A 15,365-nucleotide genomic window follows, 5' to 3' on the forward strand; every position below is an offset into this window, starting at 1 on the left:
TTGGTTTTTTTCCCTTTAATTGTTTAAAGATATAATTGCAATTTTGTCCTTGGGTCCTGTGGGGAAAAAAAACAGATGACAAGCCCATACTGACCTCTGTGTGACTGACAGTGTCCTGATTTTCTCTACTTACTGACTTTCTGTCAGTACGTTTTTGTTGCTGTGATAAAATATCCTGACAAAAAGCAACTTGGGAGAGAAAAGATTTGTTCAAATCACTGTTCCAGATCACAGTCCATCATAGCAAGGAAGGCATGGTGGCAGCTTAAAGCAGCTCATCACATCACATCCACAGTCCAGAACAGAGACAGACTCAGTTGTTGGCTTTCTGTCCAGGACCCCCTGCCTAGGGAATAAATCGTCTGAGAAAGCAGTTGAGGGAGATGTCAACTGAGGAAGATACCCACCTGGTGTTGACCTCTGATCTCCACATGCATGCGCTTGCTCACGCACGCACACAAATTCTAACTTAGTTCAGACAGACTTTTCTAGAGGAGAATCTAATCCTCCAAGAAAAGAAAGAACTTTTAAACATGTTGGATGCGATGGATGCATCTGATGGCTCTTCCCAGGTGTAACCTTCATGCACCACTACAGAAGTCATTCCAATTTTCCACCTTGTGTGATGTCAAAACAAGTCTTTTCTTGAAGGCACATTTTTTTTTTTTAATTTAATGTGTGTGTGCACGCCTGCATGTATGTGCATGCTCCAGAATTTGTTGTGAAGGGCAGAGGATTTTAGAAATGTATACACATCTACCTCCTTTAAGATGGAGTTGCTCATTAGCCTGGGGCTCACCAATGAGGCTAGACAGCCTGACCAGAGAGCCCCAGGGGTCCATCCTCCTATCACCACCTCCCTAGCTCTGGCCTTGTAAATATTCACCACCACATTGCATTTTTATATAGGTTCTGGGACTTGAACACGGGTCCTCATGCTTACTGTGAAAGCATTTCTCAACAGAGCCATCTCCCCAGGCATGGAGACATTTTATACGACACTGGGGTGTCTGGAAGCCTCAATGTGACAAGTAAACTAGTGTGGCATATGGTGTTCATTTTCTCAAACATATCATAATGCTTGCACCCTGTTAGCAGACCTTGGCAATCGTCTGCTGTGATGGGATGTCCTCCAGACAGTGTGGTGAGCCAGTGAAGAATTTGGTCTCTTACATACTTGCAGGGATGAGAAGGACAATGACATTTTTCCATTTAAAAACTGTGGGCAGTGCATTTTAAGGAGTTTTGAGACTGCTTGACTTTGTTTTTATCCTCTGCAATAGAAGATTTTGTATTAGAAAATGCTGACTGCTTTAGACTAGGAAGGGATCTGTTGGGAATTCCTGGCAGTCGGGTACCCAAGTTCAGAGAGAGCATTAAGCAAGGACTCTAGAGAACAGAGTTGGCTGCATGGAAAAGTGAAACTTGGGTTCTCAGCTCTGTTCTTCCCTGTTCCACCTCTGGGGACCTTGAAGGTTTTCAGTATCCACTGAGTGTGTGGACTTTCCTGACCTGAAAAGGAAGGACTGAGCAGTGACAGTGACTAGTTGGTGCCAGCATTTATGCTCAAGTCATTGTGACCTCCCCTGAGTATGCATCTTTAGTGTGAAGGAGACAGGGCCTTCTCCCAGGACCTGCTGCAGCATGCAGATAGCAACAGGCATCTGTTGATGATAGGGAGTTGCTCGTTGATGCTGAGATTACCGCGGTAATAATCATTCTGACACTGGCCTTAGAAAAACACATGCATGAGAACTGACAGTTTCTGGCAGCAAGCCAGGCTGCAGTGCTTTAGAGTGCTTCTCAACCTTCCTAGTGCTGCAGCCATTTAATACAGTTCCTCATGTTGTGGTGACACCCCACACCCATCCATAAAATTATTTCGTTGCTGCTTCATAGCTGTAATTTTGCTCCTGTTAGGAATCATAATGTAAATATCTGGTATGCAAGATATCTGATATGCGATCCCTGTGAAAGGGTCTTTGGACCCTCCAAGTGGTCACAACCCATGGATTGAGAACACTTGCTCCTTTAGAGCAAGCCTTCCCAGGCAGTCACCTGCAGGTTTGTCTGAGTTACGCTTTGGGATGGCCTCCTTATGGAACTGGCTACATTGTGGATAAAAAGGACTGAGTGTAGCTATGGTGCCGGGACTCATGTGCCATCTCACTCCTGTGAGATTGCCAGCTAGATTGTGCTGAGCAGCTGCAGGAGGTGAGTGAAGCATCCTGCTGGCTGGCTGGGAGTGTGTTTCCTGAGAAACTGCAGGACATGGTGATGTACACTGTTGACATATCTGTGGATGTGTTTCCACAGTTGAATGGATCATGAGGACTCTGATCTAACAGAAGTTAGTCATCCCCTTGATGGACTCGTAATATGACAGCATTATTGGGAGGGAATGAAAAGTAGAAGATAGAGCTTTGGAAGGCCGTGGGTTTGCCCTGGCTTTCTGTCGTCCTTTACTTCTGATTTGCTATAGTGTGGCCTGAGCATCTCTGAAACTATGAGCCAAGCTCCGTCATTCCTTCCGTACAGTCAGTATGTCTGGGACTTTGGTCACAGTGCTGCAGTGACTAATTCAGCACAGCATTGCAGAGTGGTAAGGACTAGAGCCACAAGGGTATCAGAGACACAGGATGTGTAGTGATTTGAAGATGTTTCATGACAGGGACACCAACCCCGAACCTAGTTAGAAGAGTGCCAGTCTCCTCACTAGGACATCTGGGCTGCTGGAAATAAGTTCCCTGCCAGCAGCTTCAGTTCTGTGGACACGGACATATGGAGCTGAGCGTCTCGGCACACACATGTGTCTGTATCCTAGCGGTCAAGAGACTAAGGTGGGGGGATGACAAGGTCCCAGGCAGCCTCTGCTACAGAAGGACCCTGGGTAGAAGGGGGAAATGGCCACTTGTTTTCATTTCTCACATCTACATCTTGTCTTCAGTTCTGCCTGTGGGTACACAGCCACACAACCTGTGCCTATCTTTACTACATTTTCGTTGATGTTGTGTATCTGTGTGTGCTGGCTGGTATGGGTGTGCCATAGCATGAAAATGGAAGTCCAAGGACAACTGGCAGGAATCCAGTTTCTCCTTCTACTGTGTAGGGCTTGGGGATCTAGGTTGGCAGCAGACACTTTTCCCACTAAGCCATCATTCTGACTCTCCAGTGTCTGTCTTTCTACAGAGCTTCCCTGACCCCCACTCTTGGTCTCACAGAGTGAGGTAACTTGTCTAAATACCCATGTGTCAGTTACCCACAGGAGTACGTTCTGAAGATTGCATTGTTAGGAAATTTTACTTCGTGATGATAATCTGGAATGTGCTTGCATGCGATTGCATTCTCATTTCCCCCTTGTTATATGGAGCCCTATACACTTCAGTTATTAAAACTCTGTTGTGTTAAGATCCTGCCTTTTCAGTGTACCATTCTTCTTGGGAAAACACTTGGTATTAGTTGTTTGTTCTGGCACTTGCACGAAATGTTTTATTGTTAGCTTTATGCGGAAAATGCATCAGTTTGTTTGGGGTGACAGAGGAGGTGTAACAGAAATCAATAAGAGCCACTAGCTGAGGGCAAAATAGATGGGTGGGGAGAGCCAAGTCAGGAGGGATTAGCAATCAAGCCAAGACTACTGGTGGTGCTTGCTAGCTAAAAAATTGACTAGGAATACACCGGAGGGTTGTGGGTCTGGGAAGATGAACTCTGGACACCGCTGAAATCTTGTCGTTAGCTGTTAGCAGTAGACTAGCGCACCAGCTTGCTTGCTTGCTTGCTTTTTTTTTTTTTTTTTTTTAATTTATTTATTGTGTACACAGTATTCTGCCTTCATGTGTCCCTGCAGGCCAGAAAAGGGCACCAGATCTCATTACAGGTGATTGTGAGCCACCGTGTGGTTGCTGGGAATTGAACTCAGGACCTCTGCTGCAAAAAGCAGTCGGTGCTCCTAACCATTGAGCCATCTCTCCAGCTCACCAGCTTTCTTAAACAGCAGTAGAAAACCTTCCCATTCCATTCTGCTGTTCTGTCTGTCGACAGTCATCCAGAGGCAGTCAAGTGCTGATTCAGAGGATCGCCAGAGTTGTTTCTGCTTTCAGAGTGGATTGATTTGTCCTGGGTAGAAATTCCCAAGTACAGCTGTGTTTGCCAGCCTGTTCCTCATCAATGCTGTGTCAACAGCCATTGCCCCATACATTTAATAGATGGCTTCTTTAGTTCTTCACATCTTGATAGGAGCAACAGCCTCACCACTGTTTCAAAAACCAAAGGTCCTGATCCCAAGGCTTCATCTTGAAAACTGTCCTGTTGTTCAGATGACTGACCCTGTCGGTTGCATGTACTGCTGAGTCTATGATGCCCAGCTGGGTGACACAAACCCATATTTAGCAAACCAGTGGAAGACAAAAGGTCACTGAGAGGGAACATGGAACCACATCTAGTGATACAGGCCTTATACCAGCTATTCAGGAGGCTGAGGAAATGTAAGACCAAGGCCCACCTGGGCTGCAGAGCAAATTCCAGGCCAGCCTGGGCAACTTACTGAGAATTGTTTGAAAATAATAAAGGAAGAAATGGGAGATGGACATCTCAGTGGTTAAGAGCACTTAGTCTGGCCGGGCGGTGGTGGTGCATATCTTTAATCCCAGCACTCAGGAGGCAGAGGCAGGCGGATCTCTGAGTTCAAGGCCAGGCTCCAAAGCTACACAGAAAAACCCTGTCTCGGAAACAAACAAAACAAAACAAAAAAAAGAGCACTTAGTCTGGAAGCATGAGGACCTGAGTCTAAATCCCCAGTACACACATAAAAGCCAGATGTGCCTGCATAGGCCAGTGACTACAGGATGGGGTTAGAGATTGGAGGATCCCAAGAGCTCACTGGCCTGCCAGCCTAGCCGAAATGGTAAGCTTTTAAATTTTGTAAGAGACCCTGTCTCAAAGCAATAAGGCAGAAACAACTGAGAATGATACCTACTGTCCTGCTCTGGCCTCCGATAACCACATTCTCACATGCATGCATCACACACAAACTACATGCAAAGATAGATAGATAGATAGATAGATAGATAGATAGATAGATAGATAGATAGATAGACAGACAGACAGACAGACAGAAAACAGACAGACAGACAGGTAGATAGATAGAAGATGGATGGATGGATGGATGGATGGATGGATGGATGGATGGATGGATGGATGGATGGATGGCTAGAGAAGTGGCTCGATGGCAGGGTACTTGCCTGGTACACACAAGACTCTTTGTTTAGTCACCTGTATTAGGGGAAAAGTGTCAGTAATAATGCATCCTCTTTGCTGTGAGCTCAAGAATGTGCTGAATAGGGTAGGATGTTCCTCATGTCTTTGATTATAATTAGTATATGCTCAGTTTTTGTTTTAATTGGAATAGGACATATCTATACTTTGAAAGTCAAGTGCACACTTGTTATGAAAGGTGTTTGCTCTCTGCCTCCCAGTGCCAGTCTGGGCTCCAGGACGACTTGTAGCATTGGTCTCTAGGGTTGGGTAGGGCTCTACACCCCCTTGCTGTGGCCATACCTCTGTTCCTCCTCATCCTGAAATTAGGTGCTCTGAGATCTTCCCCTGTGACAGACAGTCATCTGATTTCACTTACATATGCCCCTCAAGCTTCCTCATGCCCAGAGTTCTAACACTCCAACCCATGGTTTCGTGGTTGCTTTGCACCTCTAGAGGAACGGGACTGGTTGAAGGTGTGTGAGATAATGTATAATCTAAATAATCTGAAAGGATTCAGTAGAGTGACTTGCACAGGAGTGGCTGGGTAGTTCAGCAGTTGCTCTCAGCGTGCTAGAGAGAAAGAGAACTTGGTACTGCCGAATGCATGTGGCTGGATGCTTCAGCAATCAGTGTGGTGCTGAAGACCTGGAAGATTCCAGAGTTCCTAGTCTTCGGTATATATTGGAAGGCCAAAGAAGCTGGAGTCTGATATCAACAAAAGTGGCAATTGAAGCAACAGTAGTGTTAGATGGACTTACCAGCAAGAAGTGAAGGCAGGAGCTGGGGGGAGGGGGTGGTGTCAAGAAAGATGACTCATCAGTTATAAGCACTGGCTTCTCTTCCTGAGGACCCAGGTTCAGTTTTAAGGCACTTGTAAGTCCAGTCTCAGGAGATGTAGCATCTTCTGGCCTCTGAGGGCACCAGGCATTCTGGTGCACACACATACACGTAGGCAAATACCCATCTATATAAAAATAAATAAATCTTATAAAAGAGAAAGAAATGAAGGCAGACAGGCACACAACACTGTTCTGCCTCAGACATCTTTATCTATCTGGTCTACCCATTAGAAGATGTTGCCCACTTTTGGATGGTTCACCTCTCATTTAAATCTTCCTGGAAATGCACTCACAGGCCTCCCAGAGGCTTGTTTCTTATTTGATTCTGTCAAGTTGATTGCCATCAAGTTGACAAGATTAAGCATCACAACTCTACCCCTTGTCAACTTGACCCCCAGCATTTTATATTATGCTTAATTTCCAAATGATAATAACAAAGTCATAATTCAACCTGATGAGACGTAAGTGTACTATGTACAACTGAAAACATATCAGTTCTTCCCCCAGAGCAGATAACCAAGTCCCTTGAAGAAGGCTATCTTCAAGGTATATCCCATAACTTAAATATGATGCATAGATCAACAACACTTAAGTGCTGACATTTTCTTAATGTTATATGGTAAGAGACTAGAAAAAGAAAGAAAACACAAATATCTGCTTATTAATATATATGTGTAAATCCAAGAACATTTTAACAATGTAAGAAGCATGCATGACAGTTACATTCCTCATGTCTATGATTGGTCACTTGGCCATAGTGGTTTATATTTTTCTACTACCCAGTTCATATACTCAGCAGCCCCTGGATCTTTACCTGTGGGGGTGACCTGAAACTCCCTTTATAATACGAGAAAGCTTAGAATTTTCATCCTCCCTGCCTCAGCCTCCTAAAGGTTCATTTATCATCCTGCCTGGATCAGGTTGTTACAGTTTCTTACTTACTCAGAACATGGTCATACCAAGAAAGACCCTACTCTTCCGTTCCTCCATTGCAGTCCAGTTTCTCCATGATGTCTGGATTAATCTTTTCTAATAACACTGTAATTCCTTTCTTACTCTGTTGACTCAAAGCACATCAGGAGCCTGAGTAGCCAGGGGAAAGTCTTAGCTTCCAGTTTAATTGAATCCATGTAATGCTTCTTGTACCTCCTAACAGAAGCACTTCTCCTTCCTCTGGAACCAAGACATCTAGGCTACCAGAGCATAAGGTTGCAGCAACAGAAAGCAAAATGTTGCTCATGGGCCCCTAGGGGTAGTGGTGAGTGGTACCATGCCCATTTCTACCCCTTGATTCTTAGATCCATGAATCCTGGACACAGGAGAAACTACCATATTCTGAACACTCAATCAGAGCATATGCAGTCTTCGAAAGGACCCTACCACAGCCTTTCAGGCTACTGCCACCTAATTGGTCCTGTGTCTTTAAGAGGCCATTCCACCATTTTGTCAAACCAGCTGCTTTAGGGTGGCAAGACCAGTGGACTCCAAGAATGTGAACTCACTCACTGCCACACTTTGAGTATGAAATTAGTTCCTTGGCACTCAGCATCAGATGTATCTAGGTCAGCCTTGGCAAATGGGAGTCCATGTTGTTGATCCCATGCAGAATCTCCATCTTTGTTATGGTGACCACTTTGTTCGTGGGTTCATTAGGCAATGACAAGAATGGTCAGGGAAAGGAGTTGACTTCTGTCTACAGAACAGGCCATCCTACTTGCTTGTTGACCTCCTCTACTGATGTCACCATTCGACAAGCATTTACATAGGACACAAGTGTCTTCGCTTCATTTGAAGAGAGTATTTTCCTCTTCTCCAAATGTCTTTCTCATCAATTCTCCAGTCATGCTCCTTCCAAGTCCCCAGCTATTCATCCAAACCATTGGGTATGGCCTATAAGTCACTGTATAATTGCACATCTGTCCAAATAAAGTGTATATGGCCAGAAAGATGACTTATTGAGTTCAAGGTGCTTGCCACCAAGCCTGATAACCTGAGTTCAATCCCCAGGATCCACATAGTGGATGGAGAAAACTCTCTCTCACAGGTTGTCCTCGGACCTCAATGCACATCAGTAGCGTGAATGCATAGAAAGAAAGAAATTAATAAAAAAATTAAATAAGTGAGTAAAATAATATTAAAAATATACAACTCTATGTTTTGCCCCAAGTTGTACCTACCACAAAGATTTTCCTTTACTGTGTCTTTCATGGACTCTTGTCCCCCTCACAGAGCGTCCAATCACAGCATACCTCATGAGGCAGTGCTTGGGGACAAAGGCACTGTTGCAGGAATAGGAACCGTAGGCATTAGGGCAACTTCTTTGTGTAACTTTAGCCCTGCTTGGACTCAGTCATATAAACACCACTTTCAGTTGATGATGGACTGCTGCTTTGCATGTTCAACTTTATGGCTTGGTAGGTAATGCCTAGCCTGTGATGGTTCAAGCGATGTGGTAACTTGGCAGCCCATTGTCAAATACTCAGTTTCCACTAAGGCTCAGTAGCAGACTAAGAACTGACTCTCAAAGAAAATGGTTGTCTATAGGTGACAACAAGGCCTTGCTCCAAAATCCCGGAGGCCTCCACTGTGATTCACCTGTGGGGCCTTGCCAAAGACTCCAAACACCACCCTATCTACCACTGACACCTTAGGTACCGTCAGGTTGGCTGGATCCTACAGCCCAAGTGGCAGAGCAGCCTGGACTTGTTACAGGGATTTTTGTTGTTGTTTTGGTACCACATTCTGGTGCCACAGTCTGGCTTAGCATTTTCTTTTGACAAAAGAGTACAATGTGTGTGTCACAAAAGAGGATCCACTAGACGGGCACAGATAGGTCTGGGTAGTCTCATAATAGCTGTCTGCCCACTGAAGAGTCTGAGAACCAAATAGGTGCGCAGTCCACAAAGCGGCTGGAGTCCTTTGCAGTCCGAACTGAAACCTCAGAGAATCCTGGGGTCTTACTGGTCTTTTGCCCATGTGCAAGACCGAAGAACCTGGAGTCACATGATTCAGCAGTAACAAGAGAGTTGGGTGCACTCACTAGCAAGAAGCAAAGACAGGCAGCCATGCTTTTTCCTTTAGACCTCCCTCCTCTTCCTGTTTGGTGTGCTGCAGGAAGGTGCCACCTACTCTGAGGGAGGGTCCTCTCCCCATTTAGTCCTTCTTGGAAACACCCTTACAGGCCTACCAAGAAGATTAATCATTTTAGGTTCTGATAGTGCCATCTCCCAAGCCTCAGTGACTGCTGCTGAAGCCGAGGACAGCGAGTAGGTCCGTCAGCCAGTGTGCACTTGTGTGTTGGCTGTTGGTAGCCGTTTCCCAGTCTGCACCTGAGTCTGGGGCCAGCCCCAGGCTTTCCTGCACCTTCTCCATCGCTTGACTAGGTTAGCTCCTATAGCTGTCTCTTTGGGGTCCTTGTTTTGTTTGCTGGGGCCCATTCTCCAGGAACTTGCCACAAGAGACTACACAGGGAGGCATATTTCTTATTGTAATCCTTGGATATCTGAGAATGCCTTGGTTCTTGCCCTTACTGGATAGGTAGTGGGGTGGACCTCAAACTGTGGTGTAGATGTGTTTTTCTGTCCAGTTTTGGAGTGTTCTGTGGTACCACTTCCCATCCTTTGGCCTAGGCTGAGACTCCCTGTTCTCTCCTGTGCAGCTGGTACATTCACTGAACAGCGTGTCCGTGCCAGTGCTATGTCAGGAATGCCGGGACGGAGTCCTTGCATTTGGCACCGGCATTCTAGAGAACAAGACAGATGGTAAACAGTGAAGAGACAGCAGGCCCGCATCTGAAGTTCTGCTTTCCATGGGATCCAGTCTGAGGATATTCGGTGGAAAATTCCAGAAATAAGCAATTCCAGAGTTTTAAATTGTGCACTGTGATGAGTTGCATGATGAGATCTCACAGTGTCCCAGTCCTTCCCACCCAGACTTGAATCATCCAGTTTTGCCCAGCTGATCCAGGCTGTATATGCTGCCTTCCCGCTAGTCACTTAGGAACGGTCATCATCTGTTGTGTCAGGGAGTTCATGTTGAAATGACCCTTTTACATCATTGCGCCTAGGCCACCTAGTGCCCCACCTGTCACAAATGTGCTGCTTCGTCTTCTGTTATCCCAAGAAGGATGGATGTGCACAGCGCAGTGGGGTGTTGGGAGACTAACCCTCCTCCCTTAACTTCCGTTCCGTGTGTTACTGTAGTAGTTCGTTCCATTGTGGATTCTGGTGCCACTCTCTTCTGGGACTGATTTGCAGTTAAACTCCACAGGCATGCGTGTGTACTAATATACAGCCATTCAGGGCTCAGTGCTGTTTGCAGAGGCAGGTGTTCCCACAGTAGTGGGCATACAGCTGATTCCAGCTGAGAGTTGTAGGAAGCTCAGTCGGGGACTGACCAAAAAGATGGAGAGAAATCTGGGGTGAGCTGGGGTGGTTCTCACCAAGGCCCCAGAAGAGGGAAGAAGGAGCTCTTGGGGTGCCTCCTAGACAGAAGCTTGTCTGAACACTGGGCAGAGGTATTGCTATGAGATCCAGGAATCTGACTGGCATTTCCTCGACCAGAGCTGCAGGATGAAAAGGTATAGATGAAAGCCCAAGACAGTTCTGGACACAGTTGGATTAGAACATGTGTGAACTCTTGAGATCACAGTGCTGAGTGGACAGTTCTTAGACGATGCAGCCCAGGGCTGGAGACAGGAATTGTGCGATCGTCAGAGGAAGAGAAGGCAAAGCTGTTGACCGTAGAAAAGGCTGAGGCATGCCTGCCAGTACAGTAGGAAGTGGGAAGGAGGTGGAAGGGCATGGCATGAACGGCACAGCCCCGCCTCAGGGCAGAGTCAGAGTGGCCTGGCACCTGACCTCAGGGTGCATCACCAGGGACAACCAGAGGATAGGTCACTGCTGCTTCTCAGAAGCACTCAGCTGGTGACCTGTGAGCTTTTGAACACCTCCGTTAGTGTCCCGGGCATGTCTTAGGAAGGTCTCAGCAAAGTTCTGTGTGTGTGTGTGTTCTCCATACACACAGCTATACTCAGGCTGTCAGTAGGAGCAGAAGGGCTCTGGAAGATGATTGGACAGGGTGGGGAGAGTGGCTGCCTCACACGCGGGAAGCCCTAGCTTCTGTCTCCAGCACTGTGTAAGCCGAGTGTGGTGACACACACAGCTGTAACTCCAGCGCTGGGGAGGTGAAGACAGGATGATGAGGGTTGGGGCCATCCTCCACTATAGGGAAAGGTCAGGAACAGAGTAAAGATGACTAGGCAGACCCCACCAGCTTGCCTTGGGTGGTTGCGCACATAAGCTTGTGTGGGGCTGGAGAAGTGCTTCTGAGTAGGCCTCCATGTTAGCAGCTCACCTTTCCATGGTGCTGTCTAGATGGCTTGCTTGGGTACCTGCTGGAGTTTCTCTCTTGGTTCACTTGGTGTGGGGTTGTACAGTTCTCATGAAGTACATTTATTACATAATGTCACATCATATTTTCACTCACTTAAAAACCCAGTCCTGGTCAGGCATGGTGGTGTGTTCCTGTAGTCTTGTCTCCTCAGTAAACTGAGCCCAAGGCTTAGAGGCCTGCCTGGGAACAGAGCAAGATCCCATGTCAGGATGGGAAAACCAGCAGTAAGTACCCTTGGAGAGTTCAGTAGAAGGTGCGGAGGGCAGCAGAGACCTCTTGAGGCATGTCCTGGGGGTAGCAGCCTGGCACTGAATGAAGAGCACAGGGGCTCCCCGAGCCAGGCACCCGCTGGGCATGGCTCCACTGCCCAGATCTGTGGTGGAGGTGTCGCTTTCTATAGATTTTGTTGTTTTCTCGGGGTAGGTTTCATGTGTGTGAGTCTTGTGGTGTCTGGGGGAGAAGGGGGCAGAAGAGGGGTTATATCCCCTGAAACTGGAGTTATAGGTGGTTATGAGCTGACCAGTGTGGGCGTTGGGAACTGAACTTGGGCCCTCTGTAAGAGCAGTGTGCTCTTACCCACCGAGTCATCTCTCCAGCCCCTCTTCCTTGTAACAATGTCTTACTTAGCTTCGTAACTTGCTGTATTCTGTGTGTAACTTTTGAATAATGGTGTGAGTTGTCTTTGAATGGACAGTCCAGTAGTACTAAGTACGCTTACATTGTTACTTGACTGATCTGGTACTCTTTTCATCTTGCAAAATATGAAATCTTAAGTCATTAAGTGATTTTAAATGGAAACAAAGTTTTTGCAAAGATAATACAAACAGTACTTGATTGGTGGTAGTATTAAGTTTTTTGAAAGTCTCCCAGAAGGCTGTAAAGTAAGATTATAAAATGTCAAATAGTGTATTTGTAATTTACATTATAAAATCAGAAAGTCTGTGTGGTTGTGGGGCATTTTCTTTGTGTGTGTGTGTGTGTGTGTGTGTGTGTGTGTGTGTGTGTGTGTGTGTGTGTGTGTGTGTTCGTGTTCTTGGTGTGGTGTGGTGTTGGTACAAATAGCTGCATGAGAACCTGTGTCCTGGGGTCAGCTGGTGACAAGACCATAGGATGCTTGAGCTATAGACTCCGCTGCTTCAGAGTGTGTAGCCAAGGAGTCTGGGCCAGGACTGGGCTAGTGTGGGCTATGATCACTGGACAGTATTTCAGCTCTGGCTTAGCTGAGAACAGCACAGCTAAGCTCTGCTCACTGAGTGCATCAGGAGCTGCCAAGAGCTGATTTTGAACTGTGGCACTCCTGGGGCAGTAGCCGGCCCACAGTCTTAGCATTGCAAGGAATTACCACAGGTGGATGGGCTCCCACCTCCGCCTAAGCTGTGGAAGGACTTCCAAAAAGACTTACCAGAGAGTGAGGGCTTATGTGCTTTTGGGGTGGCAAGAGCTAAAAATCCATGGGGCTCAAGTGTGCAGGATGAGTTAATAGGCTTGAGACCATTGAGAAGCCTGGCTCTCCGGCCATTGTTGGGACCCGTGCATTGCCTTGGCGCCCCTGACAGGAAAGGGCAGATCCAGCCTCCCCCCTAATACCTTCCAGCCCTGACACTGCTGGGGTCTGGGAACAGCAGTCTGGAGAAGTGTATGCATGGCCGCAGCATCGGTCTTTGGACATGGGGTGCTTTATGCCCGCACACCACCACCTCTGAGTCCTTGTGAGGTCACCAAAGTGTTTTCTCTGAGGTGTGAATGAAAGTCCTGGGCAGGGTCACATGAAGCAGGAAGTCAGAGGGAGGCAGGTAGCAGCAGATGTCTCCTCTCCCTGGGTCTAGCCTCAGTCATCTCTGTTGTACCCACTCTAAGACCAGGGTTTTGCAGGTGCCCTCAGATCTGTTCACCAGACAGTCTGTTTTGGGCTTTGCTGTTGATTAACTTGTGAGTAGTGATATTCTGTCCAGTGTTATCAGGTGTTTGTAGGAGTGGGTCTCTGAGTTACTGGATTGGACATCTAAGCACAACATCATGTCTCTTGACCAAACAAATACTGAGTGCTCAGTGCTGGGAAACAGACTCCAGTGAGAAGATCTCTCTTCTACCACGAACGCCTCCCTGCCAACTGTGCCATCTGCAGAGATGGAGTGGGTGTTCCTGTGAGCAGAGGTGGAAAAGGCACCTGGCCACATGCCCCATGAAGATATTGGTTATACTGCTCCTGGAGTCTTACATGTAACACTGAGCTGGGATGGCACTGGATACTTCATGTGTGTGACATGCCTGATAAAAAGCGAGTCAACCACAACTGTGCCATCAGCATGGGAGGATTACACAGCTTCCCAGGCTGAGCTGAAAAGACATCTCCTCCCCTCTGGGACATTAGTACACCACTGTGATGTTTATCTCAGTAGCAGCCGTGTATGGCCGAATCCACAGTGTTTTACTATGCCACTGTGTTCAGATGAGCAAGTGGAAATCAGTAAGTTTCCCTCATTCTTATCCCCTAATGAAGAGGAAATTAGTTCCCTATGTAGCCATCATTGCTAAATGAAAACCCTGTTACTTCATTGAGCCTTCTGTGCTCGGTGCTGGTTTTGAACATTTTTCAAAAAGAAGATGAGTGGGCTCAAGAGTTGGCTCAGCCATTAAGAGTCCTTGCTGCTCTTGATGAGGACCTGGCTTCAATTCCCAGTACCCATATGTCAGCTCACAAACTCTATATCTCCAGTCCTGGGCATCTGACACCTCTTCTGACCTCTGCGGACACCAGGCATACACATACGTAGAGGCAAAACACTCAAACATATAGATAATTAACTAAATTAATCTATTAAAAAGTCTCAAGAAGATGGTACCTTTCAGGGCTGTGGTTAGCATAGTTAACTGCTGTGCTGGCCTTCGTACAGAAGGTGAGCAGGAAGCTGATAGCGATCGCTGTTGATTATAGGAAAGGCCGGAAGCAGCTACAGAGACATTGGACTTCTGAGCTGAATACAGTGGCTCCCTGCTGGGCATGTGGATGGTGCCATTTCTTTTTTTTTTTTTTTTTTTGGTTTTTCGAGACAGGGTTTCTCTGTGTAGCTTTGCGCCTTTCCTGGAACTCACTTGGTAGCCCAGGCTGGCCTCGAACTCATAGAGATCCGCCTGGCTCTGCCTCCCGAGTGCTGGGATTAAAGGCGTGCGCCACCACCGCCCGGCCTAAAATGATTTTCTTTTCTTTTAAGATTTATTTATTTATTATGCATACAATGTTCTACCTGCATGTGTCCCTGCAGGCCAGAAGAGGGCACCAGATCTCATTACAGATGGTTATGAGCCACCATGTGGTTGCTGGGAATTGAACTCAGGACCTCTGGAAGAACAGTCTGTGCTCTTAACGTCTGAGCCATCTCTCCAGCCCCCGGATGGTGCCATTTCTAAAGTGAACAGTAGAGTGAAAAAACAGATTCCCGAAAATGTAGTCAGTGTCCAAGCACAGGAGAGTTAGGAGTTCACTCACTGTGAGCACAGGTTACCCGGCCAGCCATGTGGGAAGGGGGCCATCCATCAGTTGTTATCCCTGCAAGAGGGCTTTTCACTCTGCAGTTAGAGAGGGCTTTCCCACCTGCCCTTCCTGCACAAAGGAAGAAGGTGGGCTTGTTTACGGGAAGTTTTCCTGTGCCTGTCTCCTGTGCACTTGTTCAGGGTGTGAGCCTATCAGAGATACAGAAGCAGTGTGGTCGGAGTGGGCAGAACTGACGCTGCCCTGGGCCAGGGTCTCTCAGAACCATTTGCTGTCCTGTTGCATTAGTGACTGTCACATTGCTGTGATCAAATACCTGTCAGGAACAACAGAAGGTGAGAGGTGTTTGTTTTACCTCACAGTGTCAAGGCTCTCATCCATTGTGG

The 15,365-nt window shown here is 46.9% G+C and overlaps 1 protein-coding gene across 9 annotated transcripts in view; it reads left to right on the forward strand.

Annotated features, from left to right (window-relative positions):
- Sfswap (splicing factor SWAP) overlaps window positions 1–15,365 on the forward strand; it is a 78,766-nt gene that overhangs the window by 29,406 nt on the left and 33,995 nt on the right. The window lies entirely within an intron of this gene.

This window comes from Peromyscus maniculatus, chromosome 23 (genome assembly GCF_049852395.1).
Source record: "Peromyscus maniculatus bairdii isolate BWxNUB_F1_BW_parent chromosome 23, HU_Pman_BW_mat_3.1, whole genome shotgun sequence".
NCBI lineage: Eukaryota > Metazoa > Chordata > Mammalia > Rodentia > Cricetidae > Peromyscus > Peromyscus maniculatus.